General features: G+C 45.1%; 1 protein-coding gene across 3 annotated transcripts in view; it reads left to right on the top strand.

The window, feature by feature from the left end:
- Positions 1-3,952: 3,952 nt before the first annotated feature.
- Positions 3,953-16,091, top strand: part of GJC1 (gap junction protein gamma 1) — a 31,371-nt gene continuing 19,232 nt past the window's right edge. The window contains exon 1 of one of the 3 annotated variants that reach the window (XM_037492135.2): positions 3,953-3,997. The gene's annotated coding sequence lies outside the window, so the exon portion shown is untranslated. Of the gene's footprint in view, positions 3,998-4,333; positions 4,382-5,037; positions 5,293-16,091 lie in introns of those variants that run through there. The other 2 variants (XM_037492134.2, XM_037492136.2) reach the window with 2 other exon arrangements.

Raw genomic sequence — 16,091 nt, 5'->3', positions numbered from 1 at the left:
CTCATTCTCACACCATCTTAGAAATTACAAGAGGGCAAACAGCTGAGCAGTCCTGACCTGACCTCTGACCCCAGGGCTCCAGACATTCAAGGATGTGCACCTACCCCACCCCTTCTCACCCAAGGCAGGGCAGTCCTGGCTGTGTGCAGAAGTCCTTGCCTGATGGGTGGTCCCTCAGCAGGTCTTCAGCTCCCATACCCTTTTCCCCCCACCAACTCCTGCACATTTCTCATTTGTAAGTAAACTGACCTTAACTTAAAATCCAGCATTAATATAAAGAAACTAACAGGGCTTTGGGAAAAACTGTTGGGGCGGGGGGGATCTTACTGTTGCATTAGCTATTCAGAAAAAGCTGTTGACAACACAAGAATCTGCTTCAGTCAATTCCTGTGACAGGGAGAAGTGGTTGTGTCCCACAGATGACTAAAACTGCTGGGAGGTGTCGGGGAGAGGGGGCGCTACTAATACACCCCTCCCATTAGCAGAAGTAATCAAGAACTTTAATTCTTCCTTATTATCCAGTCAGTCTGGAGTAGGCAGGGCTTCCCCGGGCCGACAGGGAACTTTCTCAAATCCTACCTATCTCCAGGCCTCTGCTCCCATCCTCCAGGGCAGAAGAATTTGCTCTGAGTTTACCAGCCAAGTGGAGACCCTGGAAAATGTGTAATGGAAATAGTGACACATTGCAGTCTTCAGTTGACCCTACAGTTCCCAAACCACAGAGCCCCAGGGTGACTCTCAAGTTCTCAAACTAGGTTTTGATCCTTTCCTGCCTGGCCCCTTGTGAATAAGAAGTAATGTGGTTCTCACAGCGCCTAGCTCTGCCGCTCCTGCCAGAGGCTAGGACCATTTCCCCAGACCCATTTCCCCATTTGAAGTTTGGACTACTTTTCCTCCCTCCAGTAGTCTTTTCATGCTAGAAAGGGTGAGCCTTCACTCACCCATTCACTTTGCTGAGACTCACTGAACACCCACTATGCTGGACTCTGCTCCAGGAGCTGGAATGCAGTGATCCTGCCTTCAGGGAGCTCACATTCTAATGGACACTTTGGTTTATTCTTTTTTTTGTTGTAACAATTCAAAATTTATATGACATTACTGTAAATGAATAAAATTTGATACAACTCAACATAGAAATAGAGGAATCTACATAAATGGGAGATTTTAACATGCCTTCTCATTCTGGATAGAACAATCAGGCAAAAAGAAAAGATAGAGAAGATCTGAGCAACATGATTGACAAACTTGAACTAAATGACATTTATAGAGCAATGTACCTGCAAGAAAACTCATTTTTTTCCTCAAATTTATCTGGGATACTTGACAAATGGTTTATTCTTTTAAGAAATATATATGCATTCAAGAACTGGGGTACAAGCCAGGGGTGTGGGGGATGAGAGGATTCACCAGAGACAGAACAGGTAGACTGACTGAAGTACACTGCTGAGGGGATCAGCGGGCGAAGCAGGAGAGAATTGCAGGGAAATCATGCCAAATGAATACTTGATTATATATATATATGTATATATAAAATTATTGTAGAGCAACCCCGATACAAAACGGGGTGCCTGACTGTGGGTCCTCACCCACGCGCTTAAAAGGACTTATCAATGTTCTACTGCAGGCACACGCGAAAGGTTAATAAAAGGTTGCATGGGATAACAATATAAGTTATATATATGATCAAGTGATTTTGTTAGGGGGAAAGGATGTCCTGAGCTAATCCCATGCAGGCTTTGTGGACCCCACCCCCACTCCAGACTAAAGCCATCAAGACATTGGGAAAGACAAATCCCATCACCACCAAGGGAGGGTGGCTGGGACCTGAGGGTGGAGTTGGGCAGCCAGGTTGGATATAAAAACCAAACACGTGGGCCTTGGGGGGCTCGCTGTCACTCGCCTCCTGGCTTCACGGCTCCCGGCTTGCAGCCAGCTCTCAGAGCGCCATTTGGGATTCCAGATCGGCGGATCGGGTAGGACTCATTTAAAACTTTGTCTCCCACTGTTCTCCCTGAGCTGTACATTTCCTCATTTCCTCTTCCCTTGTAAATAAACCTTTTATTAACCTTTCACGTGTGCCTGCAGTAGAACATTGATAAGTCCTTTTAAGCACGCGGGTGAGGACCCACAGTCAGGCACCCCGTTTTGTATCGGGGTTGCTCTACAACAATATAACACTTGATTTTATATATATTATACATAATCACTTTATTATATATATAAAACACTTGATTATATATAGTACATATTTGCTTTTACTTATATATACATGATACATGCATAATCAAATGACAACACCATTTTCAAGGTTTCTATTGAAGTTTAATAGGCCACAGAAAAGTACACTAGCAAGGGTACTGCCCAGATGCGCCAGTAGAGAACAGCTCTTTATCACCATCCAGCTCAAGAACAAAATAGGACTCACTCAGAATCCCCTTCATGCTTCCTTCTAGTAACTTTCCTCCCCTCTGCAGCCGGTAACCACTAGCTTTACATCATCAGCAAAATTTGGCCAGATTTTGAACTTTACATAAGTGGAAAATTTTGTGACATTCATCTAGTGGTTATGTTAGGCGGAAATGATGGGGTTGCTCTACAACAGTTATGTATAGTTGCATAGTACACCGCTATGAGAATATAACAAAACTTACCTTTTCATCCTAGTCACTCAAGGTTGATGAGCCTTTGGGGAGTTTCCAATTTTTTGACTTACGAATACAGCTGCTAGAAATATTCTACCACAAGTATTCTGGCAAACATCTGCACACATTTCCATTCTATAGAGTCACAGTGTATTCATAGGATTAGCCTTAGTAGGTATTGCCAGTTTTCCAAAGTGGTTTGTACCAATTTAGACCTGCACTAGCAGGATATGTGGGCTTTCATATTTAATTGGCATTACAACGCTGTCTCATGTATATATATGTTAGCTAACATGTTCTTCAGATTTTCATATATTTATAGCTTTCACATTTTATAGCTTTCTCATTTTAAATGCATTTGTAGAGAGGGAGCATGATAATGGAGGAAAGGAAGATTGGAGGAGCAGATACTGAAGGGGAACTTAAATACAGGTCAAGCAGGTAATGTAAATGATTTAAGCAGCTGAGTGGGGAGAAGTGCCTCCCCAGGATAAACAAAAGTTACTGGGAAGTAGCTTCCAGGTGAAAATAAGAGGATTAAAAGGAGCTGGGTGGTGTTTTTTGTTTTTTTTTTTTTTTTGTTTGTTTGTTTGTTTTCATTTTTTAGAGAGAAGTCAGAAATCGAAGTGGTTTTTTTTTTTTTTTTAAATGGACAATTCATATTTTTGGAACACAGCATACCGACCACACATAACTATCAGTGGGCCTGCTGCCCAGTTCCAAGTTTGCAGCTTTTGGGGGCCGGGCTGTCTGGGTGGGGAGAGTTTGATCTGCTGCAAGCCACCTAACTTGTTAGAGCTTCAAGTGCACTCTGGTCGAAAGGGTAAAGTAAAAGTTTATCCTTTTGTGCTGCGATGGTTAAATGAGACAATTCAGGAGCACAAAATAAAGTCTTCTCCCTTTCCTTGGCATGCCTTCCCACTTCGAGCGCCTGCAGAGTGCTCAGATTTCTACAAGGCAGTTTAAGAGGAGAGACTCCTCTGCACACACATTTTTTAGGCGGTTCCTCTGAAAGGGAGCCTGACGGGATGTCAGGGGTTAAGAGGAAACGGCCAATTAGGGTCTTGCTAATCCCAGCAGCCCGGGACCTCAAAAGTATCTAGAACGTGACTAAAAGGCCGGATTCAGGGGGCGGCGGGATGGCTCGCGCCGCGCGGCTCCTCGCGGGCGGGTAGCCCCGGAGTTGGGCCCGCGTCGGCGTCGCGCTCCCGCCGGACCACGGCCGCGGCCGAGCGCCGGAGACGCGCCCAGCTCTCGGGGGACCCCGGACACCCAGGCAGGGCGGGTCCCGCCGCGCCGCCCCCCGCGACGAGACTCGGGCTGGAGGCGCCCGTCCCGCGGCCGGATCCGCGCGGGTGAGCCCCACCGCGCCGCGCCCCGAGCGCCCGGGACCGACCGCGGGGAGCCCGGCACTCGCGCCCCCGCCCGCGCGCCCGGGCGCCCCCGCCCGCCACGTGCCGCCGCCCGCCCCCCCCGCCCCCCTCGCCCCGGGGCCGGCCGGGCCGCCCCCGCCCCACGCGGCGCGCAGTGCGCAGGCGCCTCCCGGGCCGGGCGGCGGGCGCGGGAGGCTGCGGCGGGAGCGGCTTCGGCCTCGGCCGGGGACGGCGGCGGCGGCGGCGCGGGAGGCGGCGCGGCGAGGGCGCGGCGGCGGGATGGCGACGCGGGGCCCATGAGGCGGCGGCCGGCGGGGCGGGCCGAGGCCCGGCGGCGGAGGCGGCTCCGGGGGAACCCGCCGCCCGGTGAGGGGCGGCCGAGGGGCCGGCGGGGCGCCGCGGGCGGGGGCGGGGCCCGCGGGGAGGCGGGAACCCGCGGGGGGCCGGGGGCCCGGGCGGGGGGCCGCGGGGGTTCCCGCCCCGCCCGGGGCCGTCGCGACCCGCCGCTGCCCTCGGCGCGCCCTCCGCTTTGTCCTCGGGCGCGCGGGTCCCGAATTGGGAGGGAAGCGGCCGGCGGGGCCCGGGCCTCAGCGGACGAGCGGGGAGCCCCGCGGCGCCCGGGCGCGCACTTCGGGGGCGCCCCGGCCGTGCTCGCCCCCCCGGGCGGTTAGGGGCGCAGGGCGGGCCCCGGCGCCGGGGCGCCCGGCGGGCTGGGCTTTGTCTCCGCGCCGGCCCTGCCGTCCCCCGCGCGGGCGGTTGGCCGGGCCCCCCGACGCCCCGCGGCCGACGCCCCCGCCCCGGGAATGGGTGGCGGGAGAGCGGGGTCCCGGCTGAGGGAGGCGGGCGGGGGAGGGGCCGCCGCGGCTGCAGCGAGACGTCCTGTTTGTTTAAACTCATTTTTTTCCCGCTTCTTGAAACTTCGGGCGACTGGTGTTTTGTGGGTTCTCCCCCCGCCCCCCTTCGCGCTCAGTCTCCAGGCTCAGACTTCGGAGCGGGCGCTGCGGGCGGCGGCGGTGCGGGGGCGGCTTTGGGGCTTCGGATGGGAAGGTTGACCCTAAATGTGAGGTGTAGACCGGGCCCCCCGCGCTGTTCCGCGGTGGTGTCTGAGCCGAGGAGGACTTTTTCTTGGCGAAAGGCGAGAGTTTTATCTTGGTTTTATCCTCTAAAGGCGTTTTGGTCCGCTGAGCGCCGGCCGGGGTGCAGAGCTCCTCGTGCCCGCGCTTTATTTTAGCGGCCTCGAGCCTGTTCTCGGTGGAAGCGACTTAAATCAAGTTAGAGTAAGTTCTGCCCCCTCGTTGTGGTCTGTTCTGGGGCACCTGCAATGATTATGTTCGTGTTCCGAGTCCGTCCCGGCGAGTGTATGTGGAAGTGCTGTAAAGCCGAGCTGTAGGAGCGAATGAGATTTTAAATAGTAAAAAGTATGTGTAGGAAATAGTATGTGTAGGAAAAGGAAGTAATAATTTAGGGATCATAATCCTTTTCCCTCGGAAGGAGCATTTAGGTGTTATTCAGAATAAGAATGCAGGGAAATAAACTTAGTTGGAGAATGCGTAACTAAAAATACTGTGAATCGTGGTTATGTTTGCTGATTGGGTTTTTGTTGTTGTTTGTATAATTTTTGGAGTTCGGCATAGGGTTGCTTTGGATTTCTCAAGTGCTTAATGGCAGAATTAAAGGAACATGAAAATAGCTTTATGGGTAAAAGGTAAAAAGCCCTGGTAAACAAATCTGTGTTCGTAGTTTTTGCCAGATCTTTGTGAAAAGAGTGTTAAAGGCAAGGAACGTTTTGAAGAGAATCCATAGAAATTATATGGAAGTCCCCCTGTTAATATTTGTCCTGATTTGTATGTTTTAATATTTAATATTTGACTTAATATTATTCACTCCCTGTCTTAAACCGTTGTGCACTTTTCCAGAGCATTTTAAACATGCTTTTCAACAATCAGTGCTTTAAGCTTCCTTTAGGTGGTGTGGCTGTCATTGGTGGTGTAGGTAGCCACCACAATTTTCCTAACAAAGAGCAAAAGGACTCAGTAACTTTCTATTCGGTTCATGAAGGTAGAATTGAATTTTAACTTTTAATCCAAAGAATTTAAGTAAAGTATCTTCAACATAACAATCTTATCAGTAATGTTACCCAATTACTGATTTTTACTTTGTATTTATGTAATTCAGTCAAAGATTCCTTCCAACTCCAGATTCACCTAGCAGTTCAATAATTGGAATACTAGAATACAAAGATGCAATTAAAATTCAGAGCATCCTTCTCTTAACATACACAGTGTGTGCGTTTAGTGCTAGTTTCAAGCCCAATTCAGTGCAAAGTGACAAGTTCCAAAAAGCTGGGTTTTTTAAAATTTGAATTTCGTTCACATTTCAGAATAAATGAGCTGTGTTCTTTTGTTGTTGTTTTTTAATTAAGTTAATCTGGATAGTTAAATGCAACTGGGACTGAAATTACTTGTTTCTGAATGCATGCTTTTCTTGTAGCATAGAAATGTGTGGCTTCTATCCAAATTTAGGCAAAGAAATGATGGGATTACTCTTTTGTAGAACATTCCTTTGAGAATAGGTATGACAAGATAGATTTTACCCAATATCATTAACCTGTAATTTAGACATAGAAAAAGATTCCAAACTGTTAATATCAGCTAAGTGCAACTAAGTTTGTGTGCAAGTAAGGACCCATTCAAATGTTTTGTGTATCTTATTCTAAGTCTGAGCAATGCTGTTTTTCACAGCTCTCAAGAATGAGTGGTCAGACAGCAGTACCTACTGTCATAAGTAGTACAGTCTTGAATTTTGCAAACACTGCTTTGTCTGACAGTAATTGGGTTTTATCACTCAGACCTGTGGAATGTGTTGCCTAAAGTGTTTTTTCCTTAGACAAGGATGACATTTCTCTGTAGATAGCATTTTGTTTTGAAAGAAATGTTCAGTGGAATAAGCAGAACCCTCAGTTAAAGCTTTTACTTTGATGCTACATTGCTGAAGCACCAGCACAATTAGGACAAAAGTTCTGGTGCTCAGTCACGCAGTGAATTTTTTTTGGTGAAGTACTTAAGTTGGACACTGAGCTAGATGCTGAAGATTCAAAGATGAATACTATGTGAGTTTTGCTCTTAAAATGCTTACAGTTTAACATACTAAAAAGATTCAGCAATTTGAAAATTATTTAAAATCATAGAAACAAAATAAATGTATAGGATTTCATAGTAATTTTTTTTTTCTCTATTGGAATGGAAATTTCAAATGTCCCTATTTTTCTAATCTCTGTAAACTGTATTCAGGTCTCAAATGGTATAAAGATTATTTTCATTGGAAATAATTTACCTTGACTGAGTTATAGAATTCCTTTTGGGAATGTTCAGAGTAAAGTGGATCTGGATTCTGTCTGGTTTTAGTAAATTCCCTTTGACTCATTCTCGTATCTCGGATTTATAATTGTCCATCCGGGGTGTTTTTCTTTGGATTCAGACGTTTCCTTCCCGTAATACCCTGTCTTTTGGGTTCTCATTTTTCCTTCTTGCTCTGGCTATTCCTTCAGGCTCCCCTCCCTCCACCCCTTTCCTTCTACCGTTAATTGATCATCTTTCTCAAGTCATGGTCCTTAATATTACCCCCTTCTCTCTCTGAGCTTATCCACTCTGTGGCTTTTTAGAAAGCCACAGAGTGGATAAGCTCAGAGAATGAGAGATATGCACATCTATATTGAGTGCTCCCCCGTTTTTATTCTGTTGCTCAGACCCCTCTTCTGATCCTAGCTGTCTGTTCACTGTCTTCAGTTAGATACTTAGAGGTACTTTGAATTGAGTTACCCAGATTGTGCTCTTAATCTTTACTCCAAACCTATACCTGTACTTTTTTTTTTAACCTATCCTTTTTAAAAAAAAAAAAAAAATTATTCATTCAAGAACTGAGGTACAGGCCAGAGGTGTGGGGGGTGAGAGGATTCGCCAGAGAGAGTGGGGAGCAGAACAGGTAGACTAAGTAAAATACGCTGCTGAGGGGAGCAGCGGGCAAGACAGAAGAGGTCTGCTGCGCCATGTGGGTCAGCTCCCTGGCTGGTGATTGAACTCTTGCTGTAGTGGCTGTGGATAGCTTCATAGTGCTGATGCTTAACCCCTTGTGCCACCAGGGAGGCCCTCTTCCTTTTTTTCTTTTTTTTTTTTAAGATTTATATTTATTTTCTGCATATAAGAGGTGGGGTGTAGGCCACAGCTGCTGGGCATGAGAGGATTCACCAGACAGAGTGGGGAGCAGCAGGCAGCAAGACAGGAGAGGTCTGCTGGGCCATGTGGGTTAGCTTCCTGGTGGTGGATTGAACTCATGCAGCAGTGGCTGGCTATAGTTAGATAATGCTGAGACTTTAACCCCTGCGCCACCAGGGAGGCCCTGTACCCTGTTTAATGACTGTCTACAACATATTAAGGCTATACTCATTCAAGCTTTTTCTTCACCGCTCATCCCATCCTAATCTGGGCCATCCTTTCCTAAGACATACTCTAAATGGCCTTTCCTTGTTCCCTCTTGTTTAAAAAATAAAAATGAATATAAGATATTTAAGGCAGAAAATGTTTATAAAGTAATTCTACAACAAATACTGACATAAGAAATAAAACCATGAGCACTGTTACATCCTCTGTGTTTCCCGACCTGATTGTGTCCTTCTCTCGACCTCCACGTGGGTTACCTTACCAGAGGTGATCACCAACTTGCATTTATTATTCCCTTGCATTTCTTTATGTTTCTGCTACATATATGTACGTACCTAAGCACTATACCCTCATCTACTTTTCTCCCAACAACCAGAATTATCTGTATAACAGTCAAGTCATTTACCTGAAAACTTCTGTTTTGCCTTTAAAGCCTTCAAACTTCATTTAACAAGGTGTGAGCAGGCCTTGCCTGTTCTCCAGTATCATGTCTTTGTATTGTTTTGTGTGGTCTGGCCATGCTGATCTTTTTTTTATTTCTTTCTATTCCCTGAAAATTCAAACCTCCGGGGTTTTTTTAAGATTTATTTATGCATACAAGAGCTGGGGTACAAGCCAGAGATGGGGGCAGGGGTGAGAGGACTCACCAGAGAGAGAGTGGGGAACAGAGCAGGCAGACCGAGCAGCAGGCCAGGCAGGAGAGCGCTGCTTCACCATGTGGATTGCTCCCTGGCCAGCTTGGGATTGAACTCGTGCTGCAAAGGTTGCAGATTGCTTAACCCCTTGCGCCACCAGGAAGGCCCCAAACCTGCAGTTTTCACTAATACATCTTAGTTTGTTTCATCTCATTACAAATAAAACCATCTCATTCTTTTTGACTACTATATGTGCCATAATTTGTTTACCCTGCCCCTTACTTATAAACTTTTAAATTGTGCTAACCCATCCCCACCTGCTGCAGTGGATGTTCTTATACATTACTCGATATGTCTGTGAGCATATTTGTTAGATAAATATTGAGAGTTGAAATTTATGGTTCAGGGCCTCCCTGGTGGTGCAAGGGGTTAAGTGTCAACATTAAGAAGCAGTTTGCAGCTACTGCAGCACTAGTTCCCTCCCCAGCCAAGGAGGTGACCCACATGGCACAGCAGACCTCTCCTGTCTCGCCCGCTGCTCCCCTGAGCAGTGTATTTCAGTGAATCTGCCTGTTCTGTTCCCCACCTGTCTCTGGTGAATCCTTTCACACACACACCTCCCCCCCACACACACCTCTGGCCTGTATGCATAAATAAATCTTTTTTAAAAAATTATGGTTCAAAAGTTAATACCTATTTTCAGTTTTGATGCATATTTCCCAGTTGTCTTATGTATAAACTGTGCCAGTTTACCCTGCCACCACCACTACCTCACAGAGCGCCTTATAGTGTATACACCCTTCTTTGACAGCAATGTTATTCATTTTCTAGTTTTTTCTAATAGGATAAATGAATTGTACTGTATTGGTGTTTTGATTTGTAAATCTTTAATTATAAGTGATATATTTGTTTATATTTATTTTTTCTCATCCTTTGCACATTTTTGTATTGAGTGGTCTTTTTATTATTCATCTGTTGGCAGCACTCTATAAGAAAAATTAACCTTTCAGTTCTGAGAATTGCAAGCAATTTTAAGTGTTCAGGATATCCTTTGAGTCATCTAATTTTTTTTTTAAAGATTTATTTATTTACACAAGCATTGGGTACAGTCAGAAGCGCGAGATGGTGAGAGAATTCACCAGAGACAGAGTGGAGAGCAGAACAGGTAGACTGATGAAATACACTGCTGAGGGGAGCAGCGGGCGGCAAGAAAGGTCTGCACGCCATGGGGACCCTCGCCTGGTGGCTGGGGATCGAACCGGCGCTACAGAGGCTGTGGGCAGCTTCGCAGCCCAGTACTAAACCGCTGCGCCATGGGGGAGGCCCCTCTTTGGTTTTTTTAATTTATATTTTGTGTAATTCGATTTGTCATTCCATTTGACCTCTAAAGAGTTTTTGTGTGTAGGGCCTCCATGGTGGCCTAGGGGTTAAGGCTCAGTGCTTCACCAGCCTGAGTTTGATCCCCAGCCAGGGAGCTGACCCACATATGGCACAGTAGACCTCTCCTCTCTCTCCCACTGCTCCCCTTAGCAGTGCCTTTCAGTAAATGCTCCCCCATTCTGTCTCAGTTGAATCCTTTCACACACAAACAACCCCCCCCCCCCCACACACACACCTCTGGCCTACATCCAAGTTCTACACAAAAATAAAGTATTTTAAAAATAAAGAGTTTTTGTGTGATTTTAGAAGTTTTCTCTACTCAGATTATAAGGAAAAATATGTCCATGTCCATGTTTTTTAAAGGTTTGTCTTTAATTTTTGTTCTAGCTGAAATTTGAAGATGCAACTTTAATTTTTTTTTCCAGAAAGCTACCCATGGTAATTCAAGATCATTTATTGACTATTCCATCTTTTTTTTCTTCATTGACTTCAAATGCCACCTTTACCATATATTAAATTCCGACATGTATTTGGATCTTTGTATTCTATACCATTCCATTGATCTGTTAATCTTTTTGCCATCCCACCATTTAAAATGATCGTAGCTTTATAATAAATAACTAGAGGAGGGCCTCCCCGGTGGCGCAGCCGTTGAGCGCTGGGTTGCGAAGCTGCCCGCGGCCTCTGTGGCGCCGGTTCGATCCCCGGCTGCTCCCCGGCCACCAGAGGAGGGTCCCACTTGGCGCGCAGACCTCTCCTGCCGCCCGCTGCTCCCCTCAGCAGTGTACTTCCGTCCTTCTGCCTGCTCTGCTCCCCGCTCTGGCTCTGGTGAATTCTCTCACCCTCCCGCACTTCTGACTGTACCCAGTGCATGTATAAACAAAACAAACAAACAAACAAATAAATAAACATGCCTCTTAAAAAAAATAAATAACTAGAGGAGCTGTTATTTATTATATTTATTATTTATAATATTTATTATTTATAATAAATAACTAGAGGAGCTGTTCTCCTCACTCCTTCAGAAATTCCCAAACCACTTTAACTATTTATTCTTTCACATTAATTGTGGAGTCAGAGAAATCCTGTGGACATTTTTACAAGTCAGGATTACGCTACACATTAGATTAATTTAGAGAGAACTAATACCTTATGATGACTTGTATCTAAGAACATCGAATGCTTTAAGTCCTTATAGCATTTTAAGTGTTTAAGTCTTATGTTCCTTGGTAGTATTTTTGTTCTTTTGTTTTGGTTTTTTTTTAAAGATAGATTTATTTTTTATACAAGAACCAGGGTACAGGCCAGATGTGCAGGAGGGTGAGAGGATTCACCAGAGACAGAGCGGGAACAGAACAGGCAGACTGACGAAATACACCGCTGAGGGGAGCAGCGGGCGCTACGTGAGAGGTCTGTGACGCCATGTGGGACCCTTGCTGGCCAGCCAGGATCGAACCCGTGCTGCAGAGGCTGCAGACAGCTTCACAGTGCGGCACTCGGCTGCCTGTGCCACCAGGGAGACCCCCTTGGTAGTATTTTTAAGAGTTCTTTAAAGTCCTATATATTTCTTTTTAGGCTTCTTCCTAAGTATTTGATCTGTTTGTGTTTTTTTTCCCCAGTACGGGTTTACTGAGGGCATGGGGACTCTGAGGGCCTGGGATCAGACCTGGAATTAGCCCACAGGACCATGCTCTTGGACACCTGGGGTCTTGAAAGTGTGACTCTCAGCGCCACCCCCCCAAATCCTTTAGGCCCGAACATGACAGCATAGCTGAGGTATGCAGTGGGCTTGCCTTCGTGCTCGGCTTGGCCCCCGGAGGTCAGCCTCTTGCCACATTTCTTGCATGTGAAATAGGGCCTGCCAGTTCTTCTCCAGGAAGGTGGAGGTCACTGCTGGGCAGAGTACACTTCTTTGTGGCACTTGGGCAGGTGGACCCGGGTCTGGATCTGGTGCAGGAGGCTGAGGCAGGAATGGGTGAACAGCACGGGACTGCTTGATCTGTTTTAAATAGGATTTTTTTGCAGTTGTACTTATATTGTGTTTATATCACTGTCAGCCTTTTCAGTGACTTCCTGCTTGGTATTAAGATAAAATTAAACACTAAACCCACATAGCGTAGTGAAAAAGATCATTAGAACCTGAGTTGTGAATTTTGGGCTTTACAACTAATCAGTTGTGTGATGTTAAGTAAGTCATAATAATTTTTAGTGTCCTCGTCAGTAAAATTAAGGATATTAGTCTCTCACTGTCTTGTCAAAGGGACCACTCAGAGTAATGGAAAAATAACCTCACAGTCCTTGCAAGTACTGTCTCCGAGCTCTATAAGTAATGTCTTAACAATTACATATGAACTTTTCATGTATATTGATGTTACTATGGTAGGTAAAATACAGATTTTTTTTTTTTTAAGGATTTATTTATTTATTTATTTATTTATTTATTTATACAAGCACTGGGTACAGTCAGAAGCGCAGGAGGGTGAGAGAATTCACCAGAGCCAGAGCGGGGAGCAGAGCAGGCAGAAGGACCGAAGTACACTGCTGAGGGGAGCAGCGGGCGGCAGGAGAGGACTGCGCGCCATGTGGGACCCTCCTCCAGTGGCCAGGGAGCAGCCGGGGATTGAACTGGTGCCGCGGAGGCTTCGGGCAGCTTTGCAACCCAGCGCTCAACCGCTGCGCCACCGGGGAGGCCCAAAATACAGATTTATTTAAAAACTGCCAGTTTATCATATGGTTTTTATCTTTATGTATTTTCTCCAAAGACACATAAAAAGTGTATAGGCACTATTATATAGGGCTCTGGGAAATCTTTTGCAATTACATAAAAGTCCTCAGACCCAAAAAGTTGGGTATTATTAGTGTAACTATTGAGTAGTTTCTTTTATCTGCCTGCATTTCTTTTACCATTGAGTGTGTGAATCTCTAAGTTTGGAAATGTGTATTGGAAGATTTGGGCAATAAAAGTATTTGGATTTTTCTCTTAAGATAATTTTTAAGCTTACATTGTCAGATATGTTAGTTCTTGGGATCTTTTTGTTTGTTTGTTTGTTTTTTAAGATTTATTTTTTTATTTATACAAGCAGTGGATACAGTCAGAAGCGCGGGAGGGTGAGAGAATTCACCAGAGCCAGAGCAGGGAGCAGAACAGGCAGAAGGGCTGAGGTACACTGCTGAGGGGAGCAGCGGGCGGCAGGAGAGGTCTGCGCGCCATGTGGGACCCTCGCCCAGCAGCCGGGGATCGAACCAGCGCTGCAGAAGCTGCAGGCAGCTTTGCAGCCCAGCACTCAACCGCTGCGCCACTGGGGAGGCCCCTTGGGATCTGTTTTTAAAAGACCTGATTGATCAGCCTATTTAGAAAGTTTTTTTTTTTTTTTGTTTATACATGCACTGGGCACAGTCAGAAGCACGGGAGGGCGAGAGAATTCACCAGAGCCAGAGCGGGGAGCAGAGCAGGCAGAAGGACCGAAGTACACTGCTGAGGGGAGCAGCGGGCGGCAGGAGAGGTCTGCACACCATGTGGGACCCTCCTCTGGTGGCCGGGGAGCAGCCGGGGATCGAACCGGCGCTGCAGAGGCTGCGGGCAGCCTCGCAACCCAGCGCTCAGCCGCTGCGCCACCGGGGAGGCCCGAAAGTATTTTTAAAGAGAGAGAGGCCATATGGTACTTTCTAAAATGAAATTTGTCTAGTTCAGATAGCTTACTTTGACCTCACATTACAATTCAGAAGTGGGTGTTCATTTAATTCATAGTGAAATCTTTGTGTTTACTATAGGTTGAACAGTTAAAGCAGATGTGTATACCCTGATTCATTTGGAAAAGAAAGTCTTCTAGGTTCGAAAAAATTATTATTGATAGAAACTGGAATGCCTCAATTCTTTTATTGAATTTTATATCTGAAGCTATTTGTATCTTATTATGTTTAAACTTGAAAAAGGGAGAGGATTGAAAGACACGTTTATGATTTGAGATAGAAATCCAGGTAGAAAAATGGTTACCAATTCAGTAAGAAATTTAAAGCAACCTTAATATTTTGAACCCCAGGTAGAATGCTTAGCATAGTTACTTGAGGTGAGATCAGTGCCTCAGAATAATATTTTTTAGATTCCCTGATTAACTGATCTTCAAAACCTTGGAGTAACATTATTTTGGTTTAAAAATATGTTAACATTTAGTATTTCTCTAAGTAGATACAACTCTTTGGTGTATACTGAATCTCATGGACATAGTCTTTTTTTTTTTAAAGATTTTATTTATTTATTTATTTATTTATACAAGCCAGATTCGCGGGAGGGCGAGAGGATTCACCAGAGACAGAGCGGGGAACAGAACAGGCAGACTGACGAAACACTGCTGAGGGGAGGAACATGCCAGACAGGAGAGGTCTGCCGCGCCATGTGGGACCCTCGCTGGCCGGCCGGGGGATCAAACCAATGCTGCAAAGGCTGCGGACAGCTTCACGGCGTGGCGCTCAACCGCCTGTGCCACCAGGGGAGGCCCTCATGGACATAGTCTTATTCCAATAGAAGAATCCTTGATATGAAGGAGAGAAAATGAAGTAGAGTGATTAGTACAGGAAATGAGTTTTGTAACATTTCACATATCAAGTAAATATTTAATAGAACTCACTCAGTGGAGACTGGTAAGTTTTTGATGGTAAAACTGGTAAGTTTTTAATAATCAACTTCCCAATCAAAGGTAATTCCTTCCAAATACTCAATGTTAGAAATAAGCAGCAGATCGCAACGACAATAACTATGTATTTCAAGAGTGTATTGGTGTGGTAATTTTCTGTGTTGTTCTGGACCATTTTATAGTGAGTCTCTAAAGGAATGGGAAGAGCAACATTATATTAAACTGCTATATAAGACATTATGTCAGAGTACTACTATATTTTGGTATAACCTTAGAAATTAAAAATTATCCTCTAGACCCACCATCCTATACTATTTTACTCTGGAGTGAAATTTTACATAAGTACTGCCTTGGGCCTTTTATGCGAAGAGGGTAGCAACTATACCAAGGGTTCTATGAGACAGTGATGCTTTTCTGTAACATATCCATTGCTTTATTAGGTCTTTATGAGTGGTTTGTAAGTATTTTGAAATTGGTGCCCAACCTACTTTTTAAATTTAACTTTTGTTTCATAGTAAAGCTTTGCCAGCTCCATTATTACATGTTTATTGTAAAAATACTGGAAAGCAAATAGAAGAGAAATCCTCCCATAGGCCACTGTTACTCTGTTTCCACTCAGGCATATTATGTTGTTGGAGGTTTTTCGTTATTTGTTTGTTTTTGTCTCTTTACTACTTATGAGCATTTTCCCGCATAATGTTCTTTTAAACAGTCACAAAATTGGCATACTTCATTCAGTCAATATTTAAATGTTTTTTCTGTTAATTCCCAACATTAAAAAAAAGGAGATAGGCGTATTAATTGTAAAATCCTCTTTGGAAAAGTTCTCTAATCTCTAAAGCTGATACATACATACCCTCTGACTACCTATTTTGCGTCTAGATGTTCAGCAGAAATAAGACATTTGTAGAATGGTCATAGCAGCATTATTCATAATGGCTCCAAATTGGAATCTGCTCAAATGCCCATCAACAGTAGAACGGATAAATTGTGA

Source organism: Talpa occidentalis, unplaced genomic scaffold, assembly GCF_014898055.3.
Source record: "Talpa occidentalis isolate TD23 unplaced genomic scaffold, MPIMG_talOcc4v2.1 talOcc4.7, whole genome shotgun sequence".
In the NCBI taxonomy this organism is placed as follows: Eukaryota; Metazoa; Chordata; class Mammalia; order Eulipotyphla; family Talpidae; genus Talpa; species Talpa occidentalis.
Note: the sequence above shows the minus strand (reverse complement) of the source record. Positions and strands in the feature narration are given on the sequence as shown.